Genomic DNA, 6,833 nt, shown 5'->3' with positions numbered 1-6,833 from the left:
TTGCGAGCAGAGGTGTACAAACACACACACACACACACACACACACACACACACACACACACACAGACACACACACACACACACACACACAAGCACACCTCAGATGACATAGGAAATATCTCTTTGTAAACGAGTTAATCAAATCGTTCACTTTGTGTTAACATCACCGTCATTACTCACTCCAGTCTTGATTAAGTGTTAAATATATTTATCATGAGTTATTAACCGATAACTGAAAAGCGCCTTTCTTTGAATCTACATTGCTTTTAAGGGACTACATTCACACACGACCATGTTTCTTCAGCAACTTGATTATCATACTCTGGGCCACCTCTTCTGTAAATTCCTAGACTCTTGAAGAAAGTGGTGGTTCTCCAGAGGGAATTTTAATTATTGGACCTCCTTAACTCTGTATACCACCAATACAAGAGTGGGATCCGCGTGTAACATAATCCCAACCTCAGCAATACAAACAATCTTAGGGAAAGAAAGACGAATCGCCTCTCCAATTTCGAATGGCTAGTTCTATTCCACTGCGACGCCTTTCTTTAGTATCTTTCCCTTTTTCTATTGCTTTTGGAGGATGAACTTGGGATATTGGGAGCTCTTAGTGTGTGTGTGAAGCGAGAGGTTGGGAAAGGGGTCGGTCGGCTTCCTGGGTGAAAATAAGGGTTTGGAGAAGCCTTGGTGATGGTGGAGTAACTTGATCGCTTCTCACCTACAAGTGTCCCATAGTGGAGTGGTTGGCTTGGTCTCTGAGAAGACGTGTGTGGTGGTACTTGTCCATGGCGATGCTAAGAGATGATGATGAAATTTAGGTAATTTGAATTCACTTATCGTGTTTCATTTTCCCCAAATGGCGTCCTAGCTTCGTCTCTTCGATGTATATCAATTGGCTGTTATATTGCACTCTTGTGTCTCCCCTGATAATGTGATTATTACACGAAAGTGCACTTGGGAACTTTTTGTGTTTCATTTCCCCGTGGACTCATAGGAATATCTTGATCACGCGCAAAATTGTGATCCTTTCCAATAAATATATATATATATATATATATATATATATATATATATATATATATATATATATATATATATATATACTCACCGGTTTTATTTGTTCTTTCTAGTAATAATTGTTACATAGTTTATACAGATTGGTGTTGGACGGCGGGAACCAAGTGTGATGTTGGGATTTAAATCAATTCATTAAGCACTGGCACCTGTTGATGAGGTGGATTGTCTCCACGAAACATGTCGTGCCAGATTTAAAAAAAAGAGTTACATGTTAAATAGAATTGTATGAACTCCTATATTCCCATCTTATGTTAGTTACCCGTTTATCACTGACCCAATGGGTATGAAAGAACAACCTTCTGGCTTTACTTTAAGTTGGCTAATTGGTCTGTGGAATGAACCTTGTCTCGCTAATTTATACCTGATAACAATTAAAGCAACACCGATCTTCATTCATCAGTCGTTGATGATATGACCTCACCATTTATCATCCCTTACCAAACACTATCCTCAGTATAGATATGATTACATCCTGTAATAAATGGAATTCGATTCTATTACTATCATTGGATCTGGCCACCCAAACACATAAACACCGTATCGTTTTCGTCAAAATGGAGCGTGTCGGATAGATTGCTAATCCTCTTACAGCCAAACACGCTATGGACATTTGCAAGGGAGACTCTAGTCTAAAATTTGAGCATCAAACAGCATTTCCTCACTTATTTTTCCTATTAACTATAAACATTAAAGACCAGAGCGACCTGGCCATCAAACGTTATCCTAAATTTCAAAATTCAAATTGATTTGTCCTATTTCGTTCCATTCGATATATATATATATATATATATATATATATATATATATATATATATATATATATATATATATATATATATATATATATATATATATATATATATATATATATATATACATATATATATAAATTCTCCATGAGGGATAGCTATGTCAAAACTGTCATTAAAACTTCAAGTGGAAAATCTTTTTTTTTGTGCTTATATGGATTGGGTAATGGGCAGTTAGACGAGTGATTAAGGGCTGGATTCGAAGGGGCGAGTTTTGGGAGGGGGTCGTCGGAAGCGTAGCAATTACCTGGAGAGAGGAGAGAGAGAGAGAGAGAGAGAGAGAGAGAGAGAGAGAGAGAGAGAGAGAGAGAGAGAGAGAGAGAGAGAGAGAGAGAGAGAGAGAGAGAGAGAGAGAGAGAGAGAGAGACGAGGTGGTTAGGCCGGTGGGAATCGTGGATAGGGAAGAGGGATGAGGTGTCAGGAGGAGGTGAAGGTGTTTTAGGTGGTGGTATAGGGATGGTGAGGGCTGGCCCTGGCTCTAGCTGCTGGAAATCCAGTGCTGAAAACCTTTTAGGAATGGGAGAGTAATTAGCTTTCTGGTGGTTGGATGCGGGAGACGGAAGAGGTGGGGAGAGAGGGGCGCTGTGAGAGGGAGGGAAGGGGAGGTGGGTGGAGGAGAATCTCTTTTAATAGATTTCACGTCGAAGAAACGAGAGATTTGGAGGATTAAACTCCAGGCAAGAGGTGGGAGGAGGATGGTTTTCAAGGAGGTTAGATTCTTCTTGAAGACGAAAGATATGTTTTAAATGTGGGGTATTTAGGGGTTATGTGGGAGGACCAATGTCTTTGTCTAAGGGGCTGGCGGATGGGCATATGCTTTGCGACAGAGACGATTGAGAGAGAGAGAGAGAGAGAGAGAGAGAGAGAGAGAGAGAGAGAGAGAGAGAGAGAGAGAGAGAGAGAGAGAGAGAGAGAGAGAGAGAGAGAGAGAGAGAGAGAGAGAGATCTTCCAGCTGACATAATTACTGATTGAAAGAGAGTTATAGAAAATTACAAAATTACCATGGGCTAGAAATACACACACACACACACATACATATATATATATATATATATATATATATATATATATATATATATATATATATATATATATATATGTATATATATATACATATATATATATATATATATATATATATATATATATATATATATATATATATATATATATATATATATATATATATATATATATATATATATATATATATATATATATATATATATATATATATATATATATATATATATGTATATATATATATACATATATATATATATATATATATATATATATATATATATATATATATATATATATATATATATATATATATATGTATGTGTGTGTGTGTGTATTTCTAGCCCATGATAATTTTGTAACTTTCTATAACTCTCTTTCAATCAGTAATTATGTCAGCTGGAAGATCTCTCTCTCTCTCTCTCTCTCTCTCTCTCTCTCTCTCTCTCTCTCTCTCTCTCTCTCTCTCTCTCTCTCTCTTCCCCCGGGGGATCATTAAGGCCATTTCAAAACCCCACAGCGACCAGACAACACTGGGGGGGGGATGGCAAAGTGGTGGAGGAACCCTCCCCTCTCACACACAACCCAATGCGAGTGTTTAAGAAATTAATTAACATTGTCTCCTCACCTGGTGCCCAGATGTGGCATACCATTATCCTCTCCACATCGGGGTAATGGGATACCATTAGAGGACTCCCTATTACCTTAAATGTGAACGGAACTCACTTAGAAGCATTGTGCCTTGCAATAAACCAGAAATCTTATTAGCTCAAGGAAAGATTCTCTGAGCACAACACAATCATTTGCTTCCGTCTGTTCAAACGGAATTGCAATTTGTGTTATGGTTATGATATTGTGAGAGACCCCAAAAAAAAAACCAAGTATTTTCTTTTTCTTTTTTTTTTGGAGTTTTATTCAATGGTTATCAGAGCCTTCGTTGAGGCTGGCCATGAGCGAAGAAGCCCCACTGCTTTATGAAACTGCTCGAAGGTAAACATGGCGATCAGAAAGCAGAAGGGAATCATTGGGTTAATTTTCACATCTCGTTTTCTTTCTATGATAATAGCCCATGGCCATTATTTTCTTGGGTTATCTATATTGCTGTTTAAGATATGCTATCATCTTCCACCCTCACCTCCGATTGCTTTTCCTTAAAGATAACGCTTATCTTCGCAGTAGCTGGGGTTATCAATGTGTATGAAGCGTCTTTGTTCGTGTGATCATCAGGTCTGCGCTCAGCGCGGACCCTTGCCCTAACCCTACACGGGTCTTACCCTAACCCAACACGGGTCTTGCCCTCGACCAACACGGGTCTTGCTCTAACCCTACATGGGTCTTACCCTAACCCAACACGGGTCTTACCCTAACCCAATACGGGTCCTAACCCAACACGGGTCTTACTCTAACCCAACACGGGGTCTTGCCCTCACCCAACACGGGGTCTTGCCCTCAGCCAACACGGGGTCTTGCCCTCGGCCAACACGGGGTCTTGCTCTAATCCAACACGGGCCTTGCCCTCACCCAACACGGGGTCTTACCCTCACCCAACACGGGCCTTGCCCTAACCCTACACGGGCCTTGCCCTCACCCAGCACGGGGTCTTACCCTCACCCAACACGGGCCTTGCCCTAACCCTACACGGGCCTTGCCCTCACCCAGCACGGGTTTTGCTCTAACTCAACACGGGGTCTTACCCTCACCCAACACGGAGTCTTGCTCTAACCCAACACGGGTCTTACCCTCACCCAACACGGGTCTTACCCTCACCCAACACGGGCTTCGTCTTCGCCAACACAGATCTCTCCTTCCTCCTCCTCGCCCTGATACCCCTCTGTCCTACAAGGAGGTCGCCAAAGCAATTCATTTTGAGAATTCCAAACATCGATGTCGAGTTTTATGGGGGCAAATAACTAAGACGAAAACCTGAAATTGAAGCTATCACCATTACATATTGCTAAGGGGGGTCGTTTCAATGGCCGAGGAGCAGTGGAATATGTCACCAGAGTCAGGTAAGACGCCAGACCCAGTTCTCAGTCCAAAGTGGAGGAGCGGTGTTGTGAGGAGGACCCCAGCCTCTCGTGACTCATGTTTTGTTCCAGTAATGTCTCTAGCCTGGATAAATCCAAGGCCGGCAGCGGTGGTCTCCTAAAACCTCGCTCGTATCTTGTGACAACGAATGAATCGGAGGTGAAAGTGAAGAATGGAAGTCTCATAACACATGAAGAGGGATCGAAGAGTGGGAAGACAGTATAAAAAGGAGAGGTGTAGGTCGAATATTTCTCTTCTCTCTCGTTATCGGTTTGATAGATGTTTAACCGATATCTTTTCCTTTTTTTACTTTGAAAGATAAGTGTAACTTAAGGTTTATATACCGGGGTTTTGGCTGCGCATGCGCTCTGCCTGTTTCCCCATGATATAATGCGCCAGACGTTCAAATGCAATCGCTTTCATTCGACACCCAACATCTCCATACATGATTGCTAGCAGGTAATAATTATCTCTTGCAAGAAAAAAAGAAATAATCTAACACTATCGACAAATTATCATACTTTTTAGATGAATCTGTGGGACAGAATTAGACTAAAGTCTTTCGGATAACTAGAAGAAACTATGAAGAACAATATGTATGCACATACGTAGTCAATATACATTTTTTTGCAAATGATCTACAAAGAAATCTATGAGCGTTGGAATTCAAGATGTATTTCCTCCATTGTATAGAATGAGTCCACGAGTTCTTTCTTACTACTGTAATCCTCTGTCAACATATATATGGTGACTTGTTTTACCACATTGGTTTACAATGTTCTAAGGTCTTTCAGACTAAGCTGGGTTACCCTAAAGAGATGCTTGGGTTAGGCCAGGTTGGGTTGGTGGTTGCCATATACGTAGAAAATTCTTTATATTTGACCCAACCAATTTTCCTGCACATCTTCAAAAGGTTTCTCCATGCCTAAGACTCTGTAGGGTATATGGTTAGAGGGCAGTGTTGTTATTGGATACGAAAGCCAGTCTTCCGTCACAAATTTCTCATTCGTAGCATAAGATCAGGGAAGTTTGCCTCTTTGAGAAATCGGAAGATGGCTCAAGGAAAGTAGATATCTACTATCTATCTATATACTTGATCAGATGGCGCAAAGTAGATATCTACCATCAATCTATATACTTGATCAGAATGCAAAAAGGAAAGTAGATATCTACCATCTATCTATATACTTGATCAGAATGCACAAAGGAAAGTAGATATCTACCATCTATCTATATACTTGATCAGATGGCGCAAAGGAAAATAGATATCTACCATCTACCTATATACTTGATCAGATGGCGCAAAGGAAAGTAGATATCTACCATCTATCTATATACTTGATCAGATATAGCAAAGGAAAGTAGATATCTACCATCTATCTATATACTTGATCAGATAGAGCAAAGTAGATATCTACCATCTATCTATATACTTGATCAGATGGAGCAAAGGAAAGTAGATATCTACCATCTATCTATATACTTGATCAGATAGAGCAAAGTAGATATCTACCATCTATCTATATACTTGGTCAGATGGCGCAAAGTAGATATCTACCATCTATCTATATACTTGATCACAGACGTTTTTTCATCTCCACTAAAATGTCCTTTTGTTCATCGTCTCTCGTATTTTACTTTGAGATGGTGGGTGGATCTCTATCCAGACCATTCTATCTCCCTCGTAATCCACTTTGAGATGCTGTGGAGATCTCTATACAGACCCTTCTATCTCTCTGTGGGATGAAAGAGATAAACCTGACACCATCTACTTGTATTAAACAGGAGCCAGTCTGGCCAGGTATACATCACTGAGAATGCACAATGGCGTTGAAAACTTCGCCTTTCGAACATTTCTTTGACCATCTTCATCCATCTGTTGAGAAATGTCTATA

This window comes from Panulirus ornatus, chromosome 42, assembly GCF_036320965.1.
Source record: "Panulirus ornatus isolate Po-2019 chromosome 42, ASM3632096v1, whole genome shotgun sequence".
NCBI classification, from domain to species: domain Eukaryota; kingdom Metazoa; phylum Arthropoda; class Malacostraca; order Decapoda; family Palinuridae; genus Panulirus; species Panulirus ornatus.
Note: the sequence above shows the minus strand (reverse complement) of the source record.